The sequence below is a fragment of the Pongo abelii genome, chromosome X (genome assembly GCF_028885655.2).
Source record: "Pongo abelii isolate AG06213 chromosome X, NHGRI_mPonAbe1-v2.0_pri, whole genome shotgun sequence".
Classification (NCBI taxonomy): domain Eukaryota; kingdom Metazoa; phylum Chordata; class Mammalia; order Primates; family Hominidae; genus Pongo; species Pongo abelii.
The window spans coordinates 6,037,557-6,065,037 of NC_072008.2; the positions used below are offsets into that span (position 1 = coordinate 6,037,557).

General features: G+C 38.8%; 1 protein-coding gene across 10 annotated transcripts in view; it reads right to left on the bottom strand.

The window, feature by feature from the left end:
* Positions 1 to 27,481, bottom strand: part of NLGN4X (neuroligin 4 X-linked) — a 337,280-nt gene that overhangs the window by 149,857 nt on the left and 159,942 nt on the right. The gene's annotated exons all lie outside the window — the stretch shown is intronic.

A 27,481-nucleotide genomic window follows, 5' to 3' on the forward strand; every position in this document is an offset into this window, starting at 1 on the left:
TAATGGCAGAACATTTTCATGATCCCCCCCAAAAAATATGGTACCCTTTAGTGGTCACTCTCAGCCCCTGGAAACTACCCATTCATTTGTGTCTTTCCGGATTTGCTTATTTGGACATTCTGGATGTGGGGGGTGACACACTGTCCTTATTCTTAGCTTTCATTATAAGAGGACTTGAACACACCTACATGCAACGCTGACAAGCTTCCATGAAGAGTCTATGCTAGCCTGTTAGAGGATGATATTCCACATGGAGCACTGTCAAGCACCCTGTTAAATAGTGCTTGGCCAATGAGCACTCAACAGACCTGGAAGCTGACTCTAGACTGAAGAGCCTCCCAGCTAAGCACAGCCCAGATGTCCAGCCAAGAATCAAAACCTAAATAGAGGTTGCTTGAGATGCTTAGCTAAATAAAGGTTGTTTGAGATGCTTGGCTTTGAGATGGTTCCTTATGTAGCAAAAGCTAACTGATACACTACCAGGAACATGGCTTAACTCATTTCATCATCAGGTTTCCTTTAGAACTTTTGGGCATTCTGCTGTTTCCCCCATCTGCAAAGCCCATATGCTCCTGGAAGATTCATTTTTACCGATCAGCTTAAATTCCATTTTCTCAGAAAGGCATTCCCTGTTCATCCCAACCTTCCATTCATAAATGAACTTGGGTTCCTCAATTATTCACTGTAGTTAGCATTTTTCTTCACAAAATGAATTGTAATGTGTAATATGATATCTTGTTAAATAAGGTCTCCCTGTTAGATTGTTAGCAACAAGAAAAAGGTGTTACCTGTGATTTTTCAACACCATATTCCTTAATTTGCAATGACTACCAAAATATTCAGCACATATAATATAAGTTACATAGTAAATATCTTTTGGATGAATCATATTTTTGGCTGCAAGCCCACCTCTATTATAAGAGTCACAGTCATAACGGCTATGACAACCAGTGATGAATACAGCCTTTATGTAACAAGTGTAACTAATTCTCCTCTCAAGCAGGGAAATGCAATGTTGCATCTTCTTATTTAACTTTGAGAGTAGATATTAAATTATAATTCATGACGTGGCAATAACATGATTTTGGTTAGCATATAGTATATAAGAATTCTGCCATTTGTCATTTCAAAAAACAGGATGAAATGCTTTTGTGATGTGATGCCAGTAAAAGCAAGGTCTAATTCTAATTTTCTACTAGCTCAAAAATGCTTCATTGTAATAATGGAAATAGGATTTTCTGTATTTTTCTTGTTTTTCTCTTAGTAGCTTTGGAAGACAGACTGAGAGAAAAAGGTGAATAGTAATTTTCCTTTGTTGTTTTGCTGGATTTAGCAATAGTTGATTTCACACTTTTACAGGTAGGAATCAAAATAAATCTAAAGATTTTATAGGTCTCTGACATATTCCTGTGCTTACTATTAGAGTCCTAGAGGACTGTCTAACTTTCCATAAGCATTTTTTGTTGCAAATTTTACTACTGAAATGTTTCTGTCCTCAGAAATGCAATACAAATCCTATTATATTTACATGAGCCTTTCCCATTTTTTTTTAGAATTTTCAGCTGATAGACAATATTATCTTGAAGAATCTATGAGCTTGAGATTAAATCACAGTGTGTTTAAAAATAGGTACTAAATAATGTATTTTGCTAGGTATTTTTAAATGTATGTTTATTAAGAAAAGTCATGTTGAAAAGAAAATTGACTTTCATTTGTCCTAAGATGCTTATTGAAATGTTGTATTAAAAACCTAACATACCCATAGAGGTTATATATATATATATATATATATATATATATATATACACACACACGCACACACACACGTACACATATCTATACATATAACTCTTGAAATGTTGTACTAGAAACCTAATAATGCCTGACGCAGTGGCTCACTCCTGTAATCCTGACACTTTGGGAGGCCAGGGCAGGCAGATCACCTGAGGCCAGGAGTTCAAGACAAGTCTGGCCAACATGGTAAAACCCCATCTTTACTAAAAATACAAAAAATAGCCAGACATGGTGTCACATGCCTGTAATCACAGCTACTTGGGAGACTGAGGCACAAGAATCACTAGAATCCAGGAGGCGGAGGCTGCAGTGAGCCTGGACGACAGAGTGAGATTCCATCTCAAAAAACAACAACAACAAAACAATCAAACAAACAAAACCTAATAACCTCTATGCACGTGCGCGCACGCACACACGCACACACACACACACACACACACGTATATATATTAACCTCTACAGGTATATATATACCTGTCAGAAGTTATTAGGTTTTTAACACAATATTTCAAGAGGTAACTTAGGGCAAATAAAAGTCAATTTTATTTTCAGTGTGACTTTTTTTAATAAATAGTCATAAAAAATACCTAACAAAATATGTGTGTATATATACACATACACACACACGTGTATTTGTATGTATTTACTATATATGTAATACATATTTTCTTATATATGTACACATATTATACATACATATATTTTTTCCTTGCTATGAGATTGTGGAAAAGTTTGCGTTCTGTTGCATCATACTTTTCTCTGTAGTCAGGACACAGCAGCTGATTAACAGGTGGAATTTCTGTCACAGGACTTTTTGGTGGTGTGGGACAAGGATTCTGAAGGGCTGGCACCTTTGGTGAATTCTCCTTTTGCTGTCTATGTAGGGAATAAACTGTCTACATCTAAAAGCAGCCCAACTATTGTTCCTAGTCAAATCATTCACAACTCGCCCTTAGCTTTTCTTGTGTGTGTACCTGACGTGGTAAATGGTTCTATTCATTCCAGAAAAACAAAATTAGTCTAGATTTATACAAAATCATCCCGCTCTTCAATTTCTGAGTATGCTGTAATAGAGGCTATAAAGTCAATTTATTTCAATTAAGAGCCCTAAAATACATATTTTAAGAAGCATAAGGTCACTCAAGTATTTGGAAGATAGGGTAATTATTACTGCCCATGAAGGCTTTTGCTACTCTTTTGAACTTAGCCAATTCACCGTAATGAAGAGGTTCTTTATTCTGTTCAGTTAAACACTAAAGGAGGCTGGGTGCAGTGGCTCATGCCTGTAATTCCAGCACTCTGAGAGGCCAAGGCAAGAGGACTGCTTGAGCGCTGAAGTTTGAGGCCAGTCTAGGAACATAGTGAGACCCTGTTTCTATTAAAAATAAATAAATAAATAACAAAATCACACAGGTGTGTGCCTGTAGTCCCAGCTGCTCAGGAGGCTGAGGTGGGAGGACTGCTTGAGTCCAGGGATTCCAGGCTGCAGTGAGCTATAATTGTGGCACTGCACTCCAGTTTGGGTGAGTGCGACCTTGTCAACATAAGCATAACTTAAGCATATGCCACTCATCTCTCTTTCAGTGTGACTGTGTTCACTCATTTTGTGTAGTGAGCTGTATTATTGGTTCAAAACAGTTCCTGTCCTTTCCTGGAGAGGTATTATTCTTTTCCCACCTTCTAATATCAGTCTACCTAAGTAACAAGCAAGTCCACCCACAACCGACATGAACTTCAGAAAAAAGAAATAAGCCTTTGTTGTTACAAACTGCTAAAATTGTGGAGGTTTTTTTATGGAAGATTTTTAGGGTTGCAGAACTATACTGTGTGATACTGTAATGGTGGATTTATGTTCTTACAGATTTGTCCGAACCCACAGAATGTACACCACCACCAAGACTGTACCCTACTGTAAACGACGGACTTTGGGTGATGAAGATGTCAGTGTAAGTTCATGGATTGTAACAAACACACCCCTCTGGTGGGTGATGTGGAAAATAGGGAAGACCGTCCATGTATGGGGGCAGGGGATATATGAGAACTCTCTGTACGTTCCCCTCAATTTTGTTGTGAACCTAAAACTGCGCTAATAAATAAAGTCTTAAAAAAGACACACAATGTAGAATAAAAGACAACCAGTCCTCTCAGGAACACTCTAAAGGAACACTTAGATAATCATTTGTGATTTTTCATGGAGTAAAATAAGATGCAGTTTCTTTATTACAGAGACATAAGAAAAGAACGGTCTGAGATAAAAAGGATGCGTTGGCAAAGCATACTTCAATAAAATATAAAGTGTATTGAAAGAATTAAAATCCAGACCACTCATAAGGAAAAATACAGAAACAGATGTACCTTAGATCTGAGTAAAGGGAAGCAACCAGTGATATACAAAAGACACTGCAAAAAGTGATTGTTTCAGGAGATACTATGTGAACACTGCACCTATTGAAAATCAATATATTTGCAAATCTTGGTCTTGAGGTAAAGATAATTTACAAGAGAATAACCATAAGGAGGTGAGACTGTCAATAGAAAAATCTATATGATCAAGTTCTGGGCATTCACTCAGGTGTAAACACCTTTAGCACCCCCAAGCACAGAAAATCCTAACAGTTCTTCATCCAAAACGCAGTTCAAAGGCCAAGAACACTAAAATGTAAAAGTTACTTGTAAAGAATCTCAACACATTCTGATTGTTCCTCCAATGATCATTATAATAAATAGTGTAAAATATTAAATTAAAAGAACTATGCAGTGATCTAATAAGGAATTAGGTTGACTCTACAAATATAGTAAGATGGTTCAATGGGAAGAAGTAGGGTGTTTTGCTTTGTCTCATTCACAGTTGAAGGAAAAAAGTTAGGTGATAGCTGAAGGAAAGATCAAAGGAGAAAAAAGCTATTTGAAAGATGGCAAATAGCATCTGGTACTATTAATGTATTTAATTTAAAAAGTAGAGTACATGGAATATTTATTTTGGCAGGAAATCCTTTTTAATCTTATCAACAAATAGGAGAAGAAATGTTGCACTAAGTGAATTTTCACTAAAAGTATAAACAGGGCAATGATGTTCTCACCATCACATTTCAAGATACTTCTACAGACTCAAAGCCTATGTTTTTATTAAAAAGTATTGAGAACTGAAAATATCAGAAAGGAGGAGACAAAATAAAGTCACTCCTGCGTATGACTATCCAACAAGAGAGAGAGAATTTAGAGAATCAGCTAAATAATTTAGAACGAATCACTTATTATTTAGAATTGTATAAAATTAACACAAAATGATTTTTCATATATATGCACATAAATATACTTAAAAAAATTCTTTGCACATTCATGATAAATGTTCTAGCAATAACTCTAAGAAGTGTACAGCACATGTTATATAACATATATAAAATAACGAGAAACATAAAAGAACACTTACATATTTAAAAACATTCATTGATCCAGGTATAAATCAAGTGTGTAATAGTATCGATACCTCTTCAAAATAATTTATTACTTTAGAATTCCCAATAAGATCTTTGGTAACAGAACAAAATCTTTATAATATTGATGATTTCAATAAAACATGAATGTTAAGTTGAATAAAACAAGTAAACAAGTACAGATAACTATAGCTGGAACAAAGGAAGCTTTTTCCCATCATTACATTATTTATCCCACTAGTAATAATTTGAGTACGATAAAGTCATTCTTTTTAAAAAGTACCATTAGCTAAAAATTTTAAAAAAGAGGGAGTTATAACAATCTCAACTTAAAACAAAATAAATACGGATTAATAATGTATGCTTGAAACAATCAGCATATTTGTTGAAATGTATATAATGCTGAGGTTGATATTGTGAACAAATGTATATTTATTAATAAAGAAGGCATTTATTAATGAAGATGATGGCATTTTTGCTGCATATATATGCACATAGACGATTATATGGTCAGCTTTTACAATGGTATTCTTTAAATGTAGTCATGAGTATGTACAAAAACACAAATACACATATATGCACATACACTTTTATCACATTAATGTTATATATATATTATATATACACATAAACACATATATACACACACTGTTACAATCATTTGTATATATTATAAACACATATATATATACACGTGTGTATACCTACATATATAGTATATATAGAACCAAATTGTGTATAAAATGTATATATGATGTATTCATAATATACATTATATACTAATGCTTACATTATATATAAAGATATAATTATACATACATTATTTATTTCAATAAATAATAGAATCATTTAGGATATATACACATATGTATACTTTTGTGTACACATATATACATATACATTTTTAATAAAGAATGACATCACTCAGGAAATATATACATAAATCAGAAAAGAAAGATCACCGAAGGTAGTCAAAAAAGTAAGTGACATCGTGACAGTGAACCAGTAGCGGTCTTAGCAAGTGTGGGAAAGAGAGGGAACCAACTGGTAAAGACAACATGAAGGCTGAGGCAGGCGGATCACTTGAGCCCAGGAGTTCGAGACTAGCCCGGGCAACATGGCAAAACCCAGTCTCTACTAACAACACAAAAATTAGCTGGCCGTGGGATGTGCACCTGCAGTCCCACCTACTTGGGGGCACTGAGGTGGGAGGATCACCTGAGCCCGGGACCAAGGCTGCAGCGAGCTACGATCATGCTACTGCACTCCAATCTGGGTGACAGAGCAAGGCCTTGTCTCAAAAACAAAACAAAATTTTTAAAAAGAGATGGATGATGCAGTAGGAAGATGGAAATATCTGAAAGGAATCAGACGCGATTGAAAAATATCTTTGTCACTTTAACAGCCTTGCAGAGGCTGTTATTTCCAGAATAATTCACAAAAAGAGCTAGACATGGAGACATATCCTGGCAGTTTATTGTAAAATTAGTGAAGTAAAGAAAAACAAACAAAATGTCCAGGATCGAGGGAGAAAAACAAAAGGTGTCTCTACAATAGAGGACACCTTTGGAGGTATGTGTGCAGATCATCTGCCCACTCCATCTAAAATGAGGTAGGTGGTCCCTGTGTCTAAGGTGGTGAGGACGTGCACCACTCCACCCCACGTGGGCCCTCCATACTCCTGGCTGGGACCTGAGTGCAGGTGACTCGGATGTAGGCCTCTTGGGTGGCTCATTTTCTCAAAGAAGCCAAACATGCTCAAAGCAGCATGCAGGTGAAGGCTGAGCTGAGAAAGCCTGGGCCCCTTGAAGGAAAAACAGCCTGGTTGTGGGTTCTGTTCTTGGTTCGTGGTCCCATGAAATTCCCGCTGTGCCCTGTCCTATGCTTCCACCAGCTGCCATTGCTCTCAAGCCCTCTGTGCTCTGTTGGTTTGTTTGTGATCCGCTCTGTGAAATGTCTTTATGACCACACTACAAACACGCACAATTTCACTCACCTTAGAACTCTCTGACACGAGACGCAGTTGATAATGGAACAAGATCTACCATGTTTTGGTAGAAAACCTTTCCCAATCTCTCCTTTGAAAAGGTATTTTTAGAGATTAGCATGCTAAGAAAGTCCATCTAACTTAGGCATAGAGTAAAATCACAGGATAATTCACTCTAAGAAATCAAGCTCAGGGCAACTCCAATAAGCTCAAGAATGAAGTCAGGATTCAAGTTAAGAATGGGGAAGGTATGGCCTAGAAGCACTGATGATTCTAGACTGAAGAATCATCATTTCAAAGATGTTATTAAAGAATACGAGTTTTCTAATAATCGCCATTCTGACTTGTGTGAGATGGTTTCTCAATGTGGTTATAAAGATACATGCAAGTGTATGTTCATTGCAGCGCTATTCACAATAGCAAAGACATGGAATCAACCCAAATGCCCATAATGATTGACTGGATAAAGAAAATGTGGCACACACACACCATGGAATACTACGCAGCCATAAAACAGAACAAGATCATGTCCTTTGCAGAGACATGGATGGAGGTGGAAGCCATTATCCTCAGCAAACTAATGCAGAAACAGAAAACCAAACACTACATGTTCTCACTTATATGTGGGAGCTGAACAATTGGAACACATGGACACAGGGAGGGAAACAACACACACTGGGGTCTGTCAGGGAGGGAGGGGGGAAGGGAGAGCATTAGCATAAATAGCTAATGGATGCGGGGCTTAATACCTAGGTGATGGATTGGTAGGGGCAGCAAACCCCCATGGCACACGTTTACCTATGCAACACACCTGCATGTCCTGCACATGGATCCCAGAACTTAAAATAAAATAAAATAAAATTTTCAAAAAGAATAAGAGTATGCCAAATGAACATTATTTTTGCATATAGATATTTGTAAAATATTAAGAAACCATGTACAAAAGTTGTGAGTGATATTTCAAAAATTCAGATGATAACACGAGGATGTAAAGTGAAAGGCTGGCAGAATCTGCCACCCCAGAAATGCTATGTTGGTGTATGGTTATTTAAGCTCCAGGCCCTTAAAGGAAAGGAAAGGAAAAAGGAAAAAGGAAACAGGAAACAGGAAAAAGGAAAAAGGAAAGGAAAGCAAAGGAAAGGAAAGGAAAGGAAAGGAGAGGAAAAAACAGCAGGTGCAAGAAAGCTGCTCTGATCCTGTTTTCCTTTCTGAAAGCAAGAGATGAAACTCCTGTATGGACTGTGCCCTCCCTATACCAGAAGGAAAAAGCATTCTTGTCCGTGAGAAGGGGAGGCTGAAATAAGAGAATTGTGTACTAAAAGACTATGTTAAAATAAACCACATATTTCTTTAGCCTCCACATAGGTTAGCTACTTTTCCACCATCGTCTCTCTTTGTTCAACCTTCTCTAAAAGCATTGAAGTGTTGCCACTTCTTTGAGTCTTCGTTTCCATCTGAGGGTTTTCTCATGTCACAGAAACCTTAAATTACATGGGTTTGTATGTTTTTCTCCTGCTGATCTGTCCTGTGTCCATTTAATTCTCAGGACCATCAGAAAAAACTCTAAGAGGGTGAAAGTAAAATTATGCCTTCTCTACAAAAGGAAAAATAAAATGGGGGGGGGGCGGGTCACAAAATACCTTAAAGAGCTACTCAAATGAAGAAAATAATGCCAAGTAAATTTTTTAAATCTTAAAAATGGCTCTGGATAGAATGCAGGGTATGTTATCATCATTGTGATTACTTCCAGTGCTGTAATGAGGAGTGACTGTGCTCTCCACACCATTCACCATAGAAACTGTTGCCTTCCTCAGAGATGCTCAGAAAATACTCATGTGCATGAATATAATTAACGCAATGGAATGAATCCCTTTAAGCGCCAGGTAAATCCTGATGTCAGAACCAGGATCCCTGGTTTGAGAAAGGTGGCAGAGAATCTCTCTCTCCCACTTCAGAGCCACAGAATGCTTTTGGTAGGAAGGTAAGCTTCCTCCCACTGTAAAATGATAGCACTGAGGACAGTGAACAAGAAGACCCAGTGCTGCCCTCAGGGAACCTTATGCAACAATTAATTCAATAATCACTAAATCACTGAATTCCTACCGTGAAAATGTTATTAATGAGCATGTAGACATATACATGTGTGATTACAGATAGCTATAGAGATGGATTGATACATAGGGATTAAGAGGTCTTTCTATCTATCCATCTCTACCATCTGTCTATCATCTACCTGTCTATCTATCTATCCATCTCTGTCCTCTACCTACCTGTCCGTCTGTCTATTTACCTATCTACCTGTCTATTCATCTCTATCTAAATTTATATCTACTTATCTACCTACCTATCTATCCATCTCTATCATCTATCCATCTCTAACATCTTTATAACTACCATATATCTACCTGTCTACCCATCTCTATCATCTATCCATGTATCCACATCTGTCTATGCATCTGTGTATCTATCTGCCTTTCTTTCTATCATTTATCCATCTCTATCTACCTATATCTATCATCTCTATCTATGTATCTATCCATCGATCTATCATCTATCCACCTATTCATATCTATCTATTTATCTATCTATTCTTACATATATATCAACTATCTACCTATCTATACATCATCTATCTACCTATCTTTCTATCTATCCATCTCCATCATCTATCTATTCACCCATGTCTGTCTGTCTATCTCTATCAACCTACTATCTATCTATCTATCTATCTATCTATCTATCTATCTATCTCTATCAACCCACCTATCTATCTGCTTACCTATTTATCTCCTGGTGACCCCATCTTCTCTAATGATTGAGTACTGAATATTACTCCTAGCCCAAGACGATCTGAATTAGGAGTTAAGGAGTTAGAAAGGAAGTTGTAAGGAAATATTCCAGAAAAGGTGAAGGAGAGTCCCCACAAGATGAGACCAGAGGATTGGGCAATGTCAGGTCATGGGCAAAGCTTGACAGGGTGTACTGGGTTGAATAATGTCCCAAAAATTCACATCCACCAGAATCTCAGAATGTGATCCTATGTGGAAATATATAACACCCCACATCCTTATCTATGAGGATATGTTTCAAGGCCTGAAACTGCAGCTAGTATCAAATTGTATAGATACTATGTTGTCTCCTATGTATTAATGCCTATGATAAAGTTTAATTTATAAATTATACACAGCAAGAGATTAACTCTTAATCTCTCAAGAGTGAACTGACTAAGCCTAGAGATTAAATGATCACAGGGAACTGAAACCCTGGAAAGCAAAACTATGGATAAAGAGGTAATACTGCAGGGTCTTTGCAGATGTGATCATGTAATTTCTTTGGAGATAAAATCATCACAGATTTGCAGTGGTCCCTAGACCCAACGACTAGTGTCCTTTTAAGAAGAGGAGAGGATCCAGAAACATACGGAGAGAAGAAGGCCTTGTAAAGATGAAGACAGACATTGAAGTGACGCTTCCAAGAAAAGCCAAAAGTTACCGGCAGCCCCCCAGAAAGTAGGGGAGAGACAAGGAACAGATTCTCCCTCAGAGGCTCCAGAAGAAACCAACCCAGCCAACACCCTGATTTTCGTCTTCTGGCCTCCAGAACTGGGAGAGAATAAATCTGTTGTTGTAAGCCGCCCAGTTTACACCATTTACCACCCAGTGTTAATATGTTATAGAAACCCTAGGAAGTTTATACATTAGAGCATTTATGACTCAGAAGGACCTAATAAGCCATGCCCTCCTGTAATCCCAGGAAGCTGAATTTGAGCTGGACCTATGAGGTTGATAGAAGTCATCCCTTGAGTATATTATATTACCTAGGAAATGGGATGGGATGCCATTGCCTTGATTAGGTTATGTTATCTAAGATTATTTTATTAGCCAACTGGAAATAAGAGATTCTCCTGCTGGACTTGAAGATACGTGTCGCCGTATTGGGAGACAGTCCCTGAGATGGCTTCATGGCAAGAAGCTGCCTGGGGGACCTCTAGGAGCTGACATCGACCCCTGCTGACATCCACCAAGAAAGAGGGGACCTCAATCCTACAACCAAAATAAACCAGATTCTGCCGATACCTGAGTGACCTTGGAAGAGGACCATGAGCCTCCCGAGAGGCATGCTGCCCGGCCGACACCTTGATTGCATCTCTGTGTGGCACTGAGCAGGAAATCCAGCTCAGACACGCCCAGACGCCTGACCCACAGAAATTGTGAGATAATAAATGTGTGTGATTTTAAGCCACTGAGTTTGCAGTAATTCAATATGCAGCAAAAGAAAACTAATACACACAGGCAGCCACTGCATTCTTACTCATCTATTCTCTTTCTGACCGCACATCACCAGTTATGTAAGGAATCTGTTTAGCCAGCCCCACAAATTCCCTGAAATTTCAGGTAATGTGAATTCTGTTAGGGACCCAAGAAAGGCAGGACTTGAAGGCGTGCCAGCCAGCACCAGCAAGCCATCTGGAGTCCAGCAGTCTGCACGGGCATTTGGGCTGCCTGTCAGCTGTCCTGTGGTGTGGGGGCAGTACGCAGAGAGCATCCCCGTCTGTTCAAAACTCACCACATTGGCCACCTCCATCTCTACAGGCCAAACTGTGTATGTGTGCCTTTCCCAATTGTTTTTGTTATATTTAGAATTGAAGCCCCTATTGGGATTAAAGAATATTATGTATTCCATGATACCACAACTGCTTCTAAATGTATAACACAGAATGGGCACAGCAGCACATTATTTCTGCACATATCCATAGATTCCATAGAAGCTTCTGACATCACAAATTATAACAGAGTTCAGAAATAAAAGCAGTACCTGGATTGGTTCTGAGGCTTCCCTGGTGTTTTGAAAACCTTTCTCTGGTGTGAAAAAGAACGTTTCCTTGCTTCTTTTAATTTGCCTCCTTCCACTTTTAATTCACTCTCCTTTCTCTACATCAGCTCCAAGTGCCTCCTCCAACCCTACTGAGGCACCACACTTGCTCAGATGGACACCCACCATATTACATGTGAAATTATAATGGCTGGAAAGCCCATGACTGAGGCTGATGAGACAAACAAATCCCCCCATGAGACTGAAGCTGCGTTGTCTGCCAAGTCTGACTTTGCCCTTTTGGTCTGTGAAAACGGAAATCTGGACTAAGATGGGATGCTTCAGTGAAGATGCAACAATTATCTGCATCCTCAAATGGCGTGTACACAGAGTAATAACCCGGGAAGGAGCAAGCATTTCCATTTACAGCATGAATTCAAAGGGAACACAAATCATTCATTTAGCAGCTTGTGAGCAGTTTAGGAAGATCATGTTTCTCCACTTGTTGTTCATGCAGCAGACTGGAACTCCACGAGCATGCTGGCTCAGGGCATCACAGAGCTGCGGCAAGCGCCTCCAGCCACACACAAGTGGAAGATGGCCAATGGGTTTCTCAGCGCTCAGATGGTACACAATCATCACATAAATGAGGGGGAAGAGAGAGCTTTTTTATACGCGGTCAAATCCCTGCATTTACGGGCACATGACTATGCAATTCCATCCAGAGAGATGGCAACCTTTCTGATTTACAGCATAAATCATTACTAGGAAGATCATTTAGAAAACACCACCCAATTTTCCAGCAGCATTTTATAAACATCATCCAAATTGACTCTGGCTCCTCCAAAAGGAATCTTTCAGTGCCTGGCACCATGCTTTACTGAGAAGGCTTTCAAAATGTTTGAGCTAACTAAGCCATTCAAAGCAGAAATATTCTATTTCAGTAGGATGCTTTCATGGCTATTAAATAGCAACATCAGGAAACAATCATTGCAATCACCATGCATTATCACATATGTTACACATTTCACTTGAAATTCTGGTAGGTCCTTTCTTTTATCATTACTCTGCAACACAGCCAGCTTTGTCATCAGATAGTTTCCAAAGGGAGAAATGATCTACAATCATGAAAGCACAGCAGCCACTAAAAATCAATAGCTTTAATGCACTGTTAGCACGAGTTAAGAAGCAATGGCTATCCCCAAGTGAAATCATTACAGCTGCCACTTAGCCAAGAGGGTGTTTAATACGTGCAACGTTTTTTATTTATTTTTGTCCCAAGATTAGAAATTGACATATTCATTGCAGGAATAACGTTAGCTACATTTTAAGTTTCATCATCTTTACCTAGAGAACAAAAACATGTGTTCCAGTTGATCCTATTCTGCCAACAATACTATCAGAATTCCTATTTAGGATGAAGATAATGGTATAAATGTAAAAACAGCAGCCGAATGGCTGGGCACTATCACACCTATAAACCCAGCACTTTGGAAGAACTAGGTGGGAGGATCGTTTGAGGTCAAGAGTTCAAGACCAGACTGGGCAGCAGAGCGAGACCCTGTTTCTACAAAAATAAAAATAGAAAAATTAGCTAGGTGTAGTGGTGCATGCCTGTCATCCAAGCTACTTGGGAAGCTGAGGTGGGAGGATCACTTGACCTCAGGATTTCAAGGTTGCAGTGAGCTATGATCATACCACTCCAATCTGAGAGACAGAGCAAGACCCTCTCTCTAAAAAAAAAATAATAAATAAATAAATAAAATCAACAGTCAAAGGGGAATTAATTTTTTGGGGGGGATGGAGTTTTTTGCTTGTTTTGCCCAAGGTGGAGTGCAATGGTGCAAACTCGGCTCACTGCAACCTCCATCTCCCGGGTTCAAGCAGTTCTCCTGCCTCAGCCTCCCGAGTAGCTGGGATTACAGGTGCACGCCACCACACCCAGCTAATTTTTGTATTTTTAGTAGAGACGGGGTTTCACCATGTTGGTCAGGCTGGTCTCGAACTCCTGACCTCATGATCCGCCCTCCTCGGCCTCCCAAAGTGCTGGGATTACAGGCGTAAGTCACTGCGCCCAGCAGGAATTAAATTTTTAATGTGGCTCTCTAGAGTAATTCCATGCCAGAAAAAAACCCTGGGATTCTGTTCCTCTGCAGACTACTGTACTTCTCCCAATGGAGCAACAGAGCAATCTTCTGTTCTCCAATTGCCAGCAACCATAGTTCAGGTTGTCACCTACTTAGCTGTCTCAGGTAAACACATCTCAAAAAGATGGAAGGCTGTGGCAGGCAGACAAAACCCTTCAATTGCCTGAAGCTCTTAAAGATCAAGCACTGGGGCTGGGCGAGGTGGCTCACACTTCTAATCCTGGCACATTGGAAGGCCTAGCTGGGAGGATCACTTGAGGCCAGGAGTGGTTATCATCCTGGGCAACATAGCAATACTCCATCTCTACAAAAGTAAAAATTAAAAAATCAGCTGGCCATGGTGGCATCTGTAGTCCTATTTACTCAGGAAGCTGAGGCAGGAGGATCACTTGAGTCCAGGAGTTGGAGGCTGTGGTGAGCTTTGATTGCACCTGGGCAAAAGAGCAAGACACTGAGAACTACTATAGGGTGCTGGTTGTGAGGGGGTTACAAAACTACCTATTGGATGTTATGCTCACTACCTGGGTGACAGGATCCTTCCTGCAAACCCCAGCATCAGGCAATATTTCCATTTAATAAATCTGTACATGTATCAAATAAAAGTTGAAATTTTAAAAATAATAATAATGAAATAAATAACATTCTGCAAATTATGCAAGTGTCATATTTTTATATTTAACACATTAAATATAAAAATAAGTATCTGAAAAATGGATTATTCTGATATCAGTTAAATTATTCAAGTTGTAGAGGATTTGATAAATGATTTAATTAAATTGTGTAGAATTACATGGTGGTTGTATCTAAATACCTTTGAAACTGATGCTGCCAAAGATTTGTTGAATTCTTTAATTCGGTGTCTGCCATGATTTGATAGTCCAAGATGCTGGCAATTTCTTACCTTTCATATTGGTTTCCTGAACTTCATTTAAAAACAGAAAAGGAAAAGAAAGATGTCAACACTACTATATCATGCATGAATGATACATTAATACTGTTGGTGCTCACAGCCTATTACTATTTTATCCATTCAAAATGAAAGAGTCTTAAGGCCATTAATAAAGAGCTGTAATTTTAACTGGACAATTTCATGCTGTAAAAAGATGGGTAAGTGGGACCGTATGAGTCTCAGCCTAAGAGATTTAAGATAAAACAAAAACAGGCCGGGGCGGTGGCTCACACCTGTAATCTCAGCATTTTGGGAGGCCAAGGTGTGTGGATCACTTGAGGTCAGGAGTTTGAGACCAGCCTGGCCAACATGGCGAAACCCCGTCTCTATTAAAAATACAAAACTTAGCCGGGTGTGGTGGTGCGTGCCTGTAGTCCCAGCTACTAGGAAGGCTGAGGCAGGAGAACTGTTTGAATCCGGGAGGCAGAGGTTGTAGGGAGCGGGGATCATGCCACTGCACTCCAGCCAGGGTGATAGAGGGAGATTCCATCTCAAAAAAAAAAAAATAAATAAAACATAGATCAACATCGTGTAAGTGCCCTTTTGTTTTGTTTTGCTTTGTTTGGACTGAAGGAAGAAGAGAGACCCCTCCTATCAGAATTGTCTAGAAACATGCGTTAATTGGACAGCTAAATGGATGTGTGTAACACGCACTATTGCTTTGAGACCAAACAATTAGAAGGAGATGACAGGGGACTGGCCAACACTGCATTAGCGTCTTTTAGCCAGACAGTGTGAGTTGACAGGCTGAATAAAAACACAGCAAATTGGGACCAGTCCACTGTGAAGGTGAATCCTAGTTATGAATCTAACATGTGTTGACTTGAATGCACAGTTTCAGAACATTTCCTAAGTCACCAGGAAAGAAGGAAGAAAAGCATCAATTGACAAAAATCAATGGAAAGCAACGGATGGCCTTTGCATCCAAGCAAACGTCAGCAGGAACTGGATCAGCATACAGATTGACACATTCCTTAGCTCCTGGGAAGTGACTTTGGCGATGCTACGAAAATTTTTAAATATTCAGATTTAATGAAGTGAAGCAACATAGGAAAATGAGAGGCAACAAATTATTCTACTCAGCATCTAAGAGGTACGTTGTCAATGGTGCCAATTTGAAACCTCAATATGGCTTAAATGAATATATCACATTGTCACAAGATCACATTTTGTGAACATCAAGCATTCCAAAAAGGAGTTTCATAATGTTGATTGAGTGACGTGCATTTGTAGTTGTTGATTTGCATAGACTAAGCAGTAGTGTTTTGGCAGCTTTGAGAATAGGCTTCCTACAAACCTTAACATGAGAAAAGAGATTCAGTGATCTGTCTAGAGGAAGCCTGATTCTGCCAATTCAAGTTCAAAGACTGCAAAGTGCATTGGAGTCATAGAATCAGAAATAATTCTCAAGCACACCAAGGCAGAGATGACCACACAGACAGCTGGATGAAAAACTGGGTAGAGATAAAAATCTGTAAGAGGCTTGAATCATTTAGATTACTAAGAATTAGATAAATTAGATGAATTAAGAATAAGATGAGTAAAAATCAGTGAATATCATATTAATCGTTCATCAAGCAGATTAAATCACAAAATGCCTTTCATAGTGGAAGATCATTAAAATGCACATGTATATATGTAAGGGTCACAGGTTTTATTAATATGCTATGGTCATTGTTACAGACAATTAGGCTAATTTAGCTTGATAAATCTCCATTTAGGTTCAAAGTTCTTGTTTGAATAAGATCTACTTAATATCTTCTGCCAGTTCATTACATGATACAGTCTAAGGGAAGATGATCTAGAAATAGACCATAAAAAAGAAGCCCTTACTCCCAAATTAGTGAAATAATGAAAGTCAACAACAATGAAAATACAATCAGGTGAGCCCAAAGCAATTTACCTACACACTCACCATCAGATTTTCATCAGAGACTACATAAAGTTTATACCTAAAAATATTCTCAATGTAATAGGTCTGATCAACTCATCATGACAAGATAAGACTTCATACATGGGGTAATGAACATATCCAGTACTGAAATATCATAAAAATATGTTATAAACACATTGCAATTTTTCAGAAGGGCATATAATCTTAGCAATTTTGGGCAGAATTTCAGATATCTTAGTCATATGAAAAGAAAAAAAGGCCTTTCAGTAAGCCATTACTTTAAAATTTGTGTATACATGCACACACACACACACACACACACACACACATGTTCATACACACATATATATATAAACACATGTAATAACTGAAGCATTGATAGCTTGGAAATAGTATAAATTGCAGTTCTCACCCCTATGGCAAATTTTTAATATAACCATTTGCTGCAGACAAGTTTGACGTTGTCAATGTGTTTAAGATAGTAAATTTGTGATTAAATAATGAACATATTTCCCAAAATTTACTACAAATTGATCATTTAAAATTCCATGAAAATTAATTATCTCATCAAAAAACAAAAGCAACAGAATATGGAACAAAATAATTATTTTGTTTAAATCTTCTATTGAGATCCTTACTTGCATAGCTTGCTGGCTTATAAAAATGGCACATTCATTGTTAGAAATTGTTATTTTAGCATATGATAAGAAAAGGGAACATTATGTCTTTTTAGGGGTAAGAGTTAACAACTTACTTAACAACTTACAATGTTATATTTAAAAATAAAGGATTGATACTGGGCACATTTCAGTTGGTAACTTGGTACATTAGAGTTTTCCCTGGAATTAAAATCATTAAACATGATCATTGGACTTTTATTCAGATATTTTGTCTATGTAGATAGCCTGAAGCTCTATGCAATTATATAACCTGTTTAAAAATAATACAAACACTTAAGTGACAATATACAACAGAACATGATATGGATTTAATATGATGGATGTGTTTACTTTCAGTAAAAGAATGAATCATTCATGATTTAGTAGAAATATAATCTCAAAGTATCCCACCTTTGGTCTACTGAAAGATTAATCACAAAAATATTTTATAGTGAAGAAAACACAAGGAATTCATAGGAGATGACTATTGATCAAAGTGAATTAGATTTTGGAATTAGCTAAAAAAATATGCATTTGGTATACTTATTGAACCCTAGCAGAGTTAAGATGTGAGCTAGAATGACTACTGAGTACTTGGGAAAATTCCAGAAAGGCACTGAATGCGATTTGATTTTCTTTGCAGCTGTACTTCTGTAGAGTAGAATGGAAATTCATGATCCAAGTGTGTCTACATGTCAGTCTCTACATTTATAAGGCAGAGCAATTCTCTAGTAAGAGAAGCGAAGCCAAACAGCCATTCCTGGGAATACTACCCAACTCAACATTGATTAGAGGGTAACAGCACATGAGAAAACACACCACCCCTGACAGCGTCAGCCCACGCTGATGATGTTGTCTTCCATTTTTCATTATTGTTCAAACCCATAATCAGCACCTTACAACATCTGTGTTGCCTTGTTCTCTAATTGTCTACCCCACACACGATGGCAGTTAATTATACATTATCTTATCCTCTAATTGCTGTCTGCCTTGGGTTTCTCAGCAAGACTTTGGCTCCTCCTGAACTGCTTCGAAACCTGTGCCCCTGTCGTAGCGACTGCCTTACCTGCCTAGTGCAAAGCAGTTCCAAAAAATACTTTCTGCTTGATAATCATTAATCAATGTCACAATACCTAATGGATTGTGAAGAGGGCATCTTCAGCTGAGACACCAAAATAAGATCTTGACCCCAAAATGAGGACAACTTATGCCAGCCACTTATTTACTGAGAAAAATACATTTTTGCTATTTCCTGTTTCAACATTGTATGATTTCACTGTCATGTCTTGTTTACTTTTTCATCAAACTAAGTAATTCTTCAGCATGGCATGAAACCTGTTTTCTGAGCCAAAAAATGTCAACAAAAAGTCTAATATTTTAACAGTCACCTACGTAATTATATAGCTGCCTTCATTTTACTGCTCTTGGATAAAAATTAAATGCCTAATAAATTTCTTCCATTTTTGTGGATTACATAGCTGTGGTAATATTTTTGCTACAGATAATACAAAACTGTATCTTTACTTTTTTTCCTATTCACTGCTTTCATTTCACAAATTTATGGTTCACATTCTAGGGCAAACATACAAAATTGTACTAACACACACACACAGAGTTACGTGGGAAAAAGGTAACTGATTTACTCTTTTTGAGGCCTGAGATCATAGACATACAAGCCCTCTGAATCTTGTAGAAAGTGACAAATGGTTTTGTTTCATTCGTTTGTCATTTCCATAATGAGGATGGTGGTACCGGATCTTCTTTTCTTAGAGTTGTGGAGTCATATCAGATCCACGATCCTTTAGACACCCTCAATTCTAATCCAGCCTTAATTCTTGATTCTTCCTTGGCAAAACTCCAACCCTGGTGAAATCCACCTCTCCACCCAGCATGCTCCCGCCTCACCTTTACTGATCAGCACAGATGAAAGAAGATATTTAATCATGCTGACTTATCTCACGTTAAATTCATGAACACAAACCTCCAGTAAGTTAATCGAGATGCCTGTATATCATACTCAATTTCTCTGATGAATTCCCTTAAAGGCTCTGCTAAATAGCACCTTCTTCTTCCTCTTCTAATCCCCAATCCCTCCTGCTCCATCTTCACTGTTAGCATATGACCTGGCTTCTTACTGCACTGAAGAAATTCTATCTCAAGAAAACATGCACAAACCACCACTAACCCATTTACCCATGTGACAATAATGGCCCCATCTTTTGTGGCTCCTCTTTTCATAAGAGAATAATGATAGGAACCCAATATAAGGCTGACTCTCACCCATCAAACTTCATCAACTCTTGACAACCCAACAATAGAACACCTTGCTCTTGCTACATCCTCAGAATTGTTTTCCTCTTGTATGTTGTATTATTGTGTAAAAAACTGTCCACACCTCTCAAGGGGACAAATACACACTTGCAAGACTTTCCCTGTCCTTAACTCGAAAGAATTTCACTGACTCACTTCCATGACTTCAGTTATAGCTAATTGATTTGCTTTGGCAGATGAAACATGAACAGAAATTAGTGGGGTTACTTCCGATCGAAAACCTTAAGAGCTATAATGTGGTTCTACCCATTTTCCCCCTTTGCTAAAATAACAAAAATAATTAGTAATAATAAGAATAAATGAGTCTTCTCCATCAGTCCGGGTCCCAGAATTAAGAATACACAGAAAACAGCCACAGTCAACCCTTAGAGAACCTTGAACATGAGCGAGAAATAAACTTTAGTGGCTGTGGATGTCACTGCCATTTTAGGGATATTTGTTAATGTAGCACACTATACACTGTACTGATTGATAACACCATGCCTCTAGATCAACCCTACAGCACAGAGAAATGTGGTTAGATTTTCCATCTGAAAAGCAATAAAACAATTTTCTCATCTAAAAAAAAAGTATGTCTGTATTGTTCCTTTTCTGAAAATATCCTTGAAAATATTTATTGATATTGATTCCAATTTTATTGCTCTTATTCGCTCTGAAACCTGCCCCAATTGGGGCTTTTACCCCCAATACTCCACCAAAATTATTACTTTTCTAGTAAAGGTCAAAAATGACATTTGCATTGCTATGTTCTCAATTTTCCTCATTCTTTTTTCCCCTTTGTCTACCTCTATTCAATCTCAACTGCCACAATCAGATAGACAAAAGGACGAGGACACTTTTTCCTTGCATCTGTAGTGGAAACCATAGCAGCAGATGTGCGTTTATGACCTATTAGAATTACACCCAGTTGACTACCTCTCTCTCATTGAAATGCCTTTTTCCCCCTTTGACTTCCACGTTACCCGACTTTCTTTTACACCCTGGACAATTATGTTCATTTCCTTTCCAGGTTCCTCCTATTATTACCGATCTCAAATTGTTGGCAAGCTCCAGCCTTGGTCCTTTCTCTTCTCTGTCCACAGAACTCTCTTGATAATTTTATTCAGCCTCATAGCTTTAGATACCATCGACACTATCTAGGCTGACATTTTTCCTCTTCAGCACAGATTTCTCCCTCGAACTTCAGACTCTGACATCCATCTCCTTATGGGATATCTTCCGTTTGATGTCTCATAGACATTTCAAACTCAAACATTTAAACTTTGATGATAACTTAAGAATGTCTCTAGTAGCCCATCCTCCAATGTCACCTGTGACCACCTCCACCTTTTTCAGTGTTTAGGCCAAAAACTCTGGACTTCCTTCGATCTCCCACACTCCACATCCATATAACTAGCAAATCTTACTTCAAATGTATAAAAAACTCCAACCACTTCTCCTCACCTCCCAGCTGTAGGTTCTTATCTTGACTCTTACATCAGCCTTCTAACTGGTCTCCCACATTCCACCTTTGCCCCTACAGACAAGCCTCAGCTAAGCAAAGTGCTCCTTTAAAACACACCTTGACACATGAATTATCTGTTGAAATCCTTCCATTTGTTCTCCCTGGTTCTCAGAATTACAAAGTTCTCGACAGCATCACCCTACTCTGATACCTGCCATTCACTCTACTCTAGAAACGTGGATCTTACTGCTTGATATGGTTTGGCTGTGTCCCCACCCAAATCTCATCTTAAATTGTAGCTCTCATAATTGTGGGAGGGACCTGATGGGAGGTAACTGAATCACGGGGGTGTGTCTTCCCCATGCTCTTCTTGTGATAGTGAATAAGTATCACAAAACCTGATGGTTTTGTAAAGGGACTGCACACGCTCTCTCTTGCCTGCTGCCATCCATGTAAGACATGACTTTGCTCCTCCTTGCCCTCTGCTATGATTGTAAGGCCTCCCCAACCATGTGGAACTGTGAGTCCACTAAAACTCTTTCTTTTATAAATTCCCAAGTCTTGAGCATATCTTTATTGGCAACTTGAGAACAGACTAATACACTGCTCTGCCCTAAACAGAACAGGGACGTTCTTACCCCAGAGCCTTGGCATTGGCTGTTCCCTCTGCCTGGAACATCCTTCTCATATATCATCATGGCTTTTTCCCTTAGCTATTTCAATTCTCTACTCCCACATCCCCTTTTCATTGAGGTTGTCATTGACCACCCTACTTAAAATGCTGCCACTTCCCCAGCACTTCTAATTCCACTTATCCTCTTCTAGTTTTCTTCACAGCACTCATCACCTTATAAAATAATACAAAACTTTGGCCATGTATGGTGGCTCATGTCTGTGATCCTAGTAATTTGGGAGGCCAAGGAGGGAGGGCTGCTTGAACCTAGGAGTTCCAGACCAGCTTGGGCAACATAGCAAGACCCAATCTCTACAAAAAGAAAAACATACAGAAAATAAATAGCTGGGCATGGTGGCACCACCTGTAGTCCTAGGTACTTGGGAGGCTGATGTGAGAGCACCGCTTGAGCCCAGGAGTTGGAGAGTACAGTGAGCTATGATTACACACTGCACCCAGCCTGAATGACAGGGCAAGACCCTGTCTTTAAATAAAACCTAATTTATTTAACTCTTAAGTTTGTTTTCCATCCACCTATAGAATATAAGTGGCACAAGGGAGGAAATTTTATTTATTTTGTACATGGATGCATCCCTCAAGCTTAGAACAATACCTGGCATGCGACAGGCACTCAAATAATAACTGAAAGAATTAATAGTGAAAATCAAATATTACAAGATACCACGCTGTGAATGTTGTTTTAGAATTATATAAGACTATGCTGATACATAAGCCATTACAGTTGAATGCTTAAAAATCTTAGAGAATAAATGATTTGAAGAGTCAAATTTTGGGGTTGGTTGAGAGATAATCACTTAAGGACAAATCAAGAAAATGCAGAGAAAGTGCTTCACAAAATACAAAAATACTAGGAAGTCCTTGTCCTTCCAAGGTTAGTGATACCTAACTCACATGGTTTCTTCTAGTCCTACAGGTGGCTTTGTCTAGTTTTTCTGATTGGGCTCTTTGTTTTTGCCAGAGGGAAACTGCTATTTCATTTCCTTTTATTTCCTCCTTATTTCTGTCCTATTTTTAGATACCATAATTGAATCAACATGCCTGGTGCACAGACATCTAACAATTTGATAAACGGCTTGTATTCTCTGGTCTGCTAAAGGCTGTCTTTAATGTCTTTCCCTTCTGCCCCATTCTGTGCCTATATCCCCTTAACTCCACCTTCATAGAGGGTTAGAAGTCCCAGAGCCCTAAAAGATTCTTGCAAAGTTGGGTTCAAGGCTACCTAGGTTTTCTCATTATCGACTCTACATGACGGCAAATCAATAATGAAGCCACACAGCGGGGAAGGCTGTGTGGATGCGGATAAAGCCAATGCCTGTCTTTCACAGATGGACACATGACTTTATCGCCTCAAAAACCTGTCAAACTCTGCCGGTCCTCATAGTTCTCAGAAAATATTTCAAGATGTCTTTTTTTCTCCCCGCCCACTGGGAGAATTTCCATTGTGAAAAACACATTTACAATCATCTCACTTTAAAACCATGTAGAGAAAGGCAGGTGAGCTGAAGAGAGAAACCCTGATGGAGAGGGAGAATCTTCAGCTGAGGAATCTTTAGCTGAAGCACGTGTGCACATGCGTTTGTGGACACATCAATGGAAGCAGGGGACAAGCATGTCATCAATAGCAAATGAGGCAAGCGCAGCAGGAATGGCCAGGAAAAAAAGGGAGAGAATCAGGAGATAGAGGCAAAATAAAAACTATTAAGAGACAAGTCGCTACCATTGGACCCAGCATTCTCGTTACTGGATATCTATCCAAAGGAATGAAAATCGTTCTACCAAACAGACACATGCACCTGCACGTTCAGCACAGCACTATTCACATTAGCAAAGACATGGAATCCACCTATGTGCCCATCAACGGTGAACTGGATAAAGAAAATGTGGTGTAATATACATCATGGAATACTATACAGCCATAAAAAGAACAAAATCATGTTCTTTGAAGCAACAAGAGTGCAGCTGGAGGCCATTATCTTAAGAGAACTAATGCAGAAACAGAAAAACAAGTACTGCATGTTCTCACTTACAAGTGGGATCTAAACATTGAGGACGCACGGGCCCAAAGAGGGGAACAATAAACACAAGGGTCTACTCCAAAGTGGAGGGTGGGAAAAGGTTGAGGGTCAAAAAACTACCTATCAGGTACTATGCTCACTACCTGGGTGACAAAATCATCTGTACACCAAACCCCAGCGACACCCAATTTACCCATGTAACAAACCTGCACATGTACCCTCTGAACCTAAAATAAAAATTGAAAAAGAAAAAATATATATAAAATTCCCACAAACAAACAGAAAGAGAGTACTGGTTAAGTATTGGCTAAGTGTCACTCTCTGGCCCTTAAAAAAAAAAAAAGAAAAGAAAAGAGAGCAGAGTGGATAGGAAAAGATAAAGATGCAAAGATGTTAAATTGCTTGACATTTAAAACTGGTATCTCTCCATAATAGAACTTTAGGAAATATAGCAAAAAGGAAGAGAAAGGAAACTATGAAACCGAACTGCATATCATGACTGCTTTTATCATAATTTATCCGCCAAATGTTTCAGGGTAGAAGGTGGAAAATTTTGCAGTTAAATAATTACATAGTTAAAATTCCTCCTGGGCTATCAGTGTGATAGAAGTGCGATGTCTGCTGAGCTCTTTCAAGCGGAATCCAATATATCATCTCTGGAAATTTTGTTTTGTGGAAACAAAACAGAATCAGCACTTTCCAAAGATCATCTCCCAACTAAAACACACAATATGGGTCAGGAAACATGTACTCTATTATTTGGTGCCCAAATTTTCCTTCTGCCTATCTTGATATACTATGCTATTTTTTAAGACTGTTTTTTAAAATAGCTAAATTGCATATTTTAAAATGTTAAATCAAAAGCCCCGAGAAATACATGTCAAATATGTTTAACATTCAATTCAATTATATTTCATCTAGGGAATAAAGTGGATGGTTTAAACATAGTTATAACATTATTAGAATTAATAATCAAATATAATACTCATTTTAAAAGGCATTATCTGCACCAGGTTTAATAGTTTGTGTCCTGACACACTGTAAGAGGTATTGGTAAGTATTTATGGTTTAACATGAGGTTACATGGTGTATGAGGCTCCCCCTTGACATGCGGGATTGTTCTACTCAGAGGGCAAAACCTTTCCCATGTTTTCCTCTTCCTTGGTGATAACAGCTGCTTATGAACATCCTCTGCTTTTATCCTATTAGGCAGTCAGTGTTTTACCCGTGATTTCTCATTTGCAATTCTTCTCAATCTTCCATGTTAGCATGTTACCTCATCTTATCCTATGCTAGCCCATCTTCTAGCCATATAGTTTAATTTCAGTCTCAGAGTCTACTTGTTATTGCCTCTGCCTTCTTCTTTGGACACTCTCTTCTGACTCTTGGATTTTCTTTTTCACCTGGCTCCACCGTTTTAACATTCCCTTTCACAGTTTCGATATTGATTAAGAAAATAAACACTAAATGTGCAAATGGGCTGGTCACAGTGGCTCACACCTGTAATCCCAGCACTTTAGGAGGCCGAGGCAGGTGGATCATGAGGTCAGGAGTTCGAGACCAGTCTGCCCAACATAGTGAAACCCTGTCTCTACTAAAAATACAAAAAATTAGCCGGGTTTGGTGGTGGGCACCTGTAATCCCAGCTACTTGGGAGGCTGAGGCAGGAGAATCGCGTGAACCCAGCAGGCAGAGGTTGCAGTGAGCCAAGATCGCGTCATTGCACTCCAGCCTGGGCAACAGACTGAGACTCTGTCTCAAAAAACAAACAAACAAACAAAAACAATAAATATGCAAATGGGCTGGTCACAGTGGCTCATGCCTGTAATCCCAGCACTTTGGGAGGCCAAGGCAGGAGGATCACTTGAGCCCAGGAGTTCCAGACCAGCCTGGGCAATACAGTGAGACCCTGTCTCTACAAAAAAATAACAAAATTAGTTGGACATAGTGGCACATGCCTGTAGTCCCAGCTACTTGGAAGGCTGAGGTGGGAGGGTCACTTAAGCCCAGGAGTTCAAGGTTGCAGTAAACTAGGATTGTACCACTGCACATCAGCCTGGGCAAGAGTAAGAAACAGTCTCCCCCCTCACCAAAAAAAAATTAAATAAAACATATAAAAATATGCAAATGCATACAATTTAAAGCATAATCTCTAACTAATGCCTATCATTGCCATTCCCAGTTTTAATACATAAACTGGTATGACTTTCTGGTGAACGATGCCTTCTTATGTGTTCACTGCCTGTAAGGGATCTTGTACTCCTTACATTCTTCAGAGATGCCCATTCTCTTTCCCACCTCTTTTCTTCCAGTGGTTTTCCTCTTGCTTTGGTTTTTCTCTTTTCCTCTACCTTTCCTTTTCTCCACTACCATTTTCATAGAATGCTGTAATCCTGGCACTTTAATCCCAACAGATCACACACACACACACACAGACTTATAATAAAGGTTTTGTCTTCATGCATTCCTTCACTCCAATATCGTAGTTGGGCTGAGCTCACTGGAGTTTAATTCCACTGCAATGTTCCGTGTTCTGCATCTATGCAATCCAGTAACATACCCGGTCATGGCATGTTTCCAAGGAGAAGTCCAGGTTCCAGGTACCCCCTGCTCTCTCCTTTCCCATCAGCATTAGATAGTGCATCTGGGGCAATCTATATTCCATATAATTATTTTTAACACTTACCGCAGTTTCTTATTACCATTCTGCTTGCAAACACTTAAAACAGATGGATGTAAATGGCATGCCAGCTCATGCTAGAATTACTCATGTTAAATAAACACTGCAATGATGACCTTCCTCAGTGGTTTTACTGGATTCTGTTCTTGCCCAAATGCTAAGGAGAAAAGAAGCTGTCTCTCAATTCCATTTAGTAGGACAAAAACACAAAACAAAAATTGTCCTTTTTCAAATCCCCAAATAATGGATGGCTCACCCTCAAGGCATTATAGCATTCTGCATTCTCTATAATCCACGTGGGATCTGAGACCCAGACTCCTTTGTGTCTACTGTATAGTTTTAGGTGAGCACATAAAATGCTCTCTCTAATTAAATCTCACAATATTAGTGAGGAAGCATTTGCCAGTATGGATTGTAAAGCCCAAACTGAGGTCTTTAAAAAGGATGAAAGAGAATTGATTTTACCTGACAAGAAGACCAAAGAAAATTGTTTACAGCTTAGCAATTCAACAGTGTTTATAAGGGCCCAAGTCTTCTCTCCTGTCAGACCACCACCCTGGTCAGCAGTTGGGTTTCCATCTTGTTCATAGGTTTGCCAGCTCCTGACCTGAGATAAGCAGTGGGGTCCTGACAAAAGCACC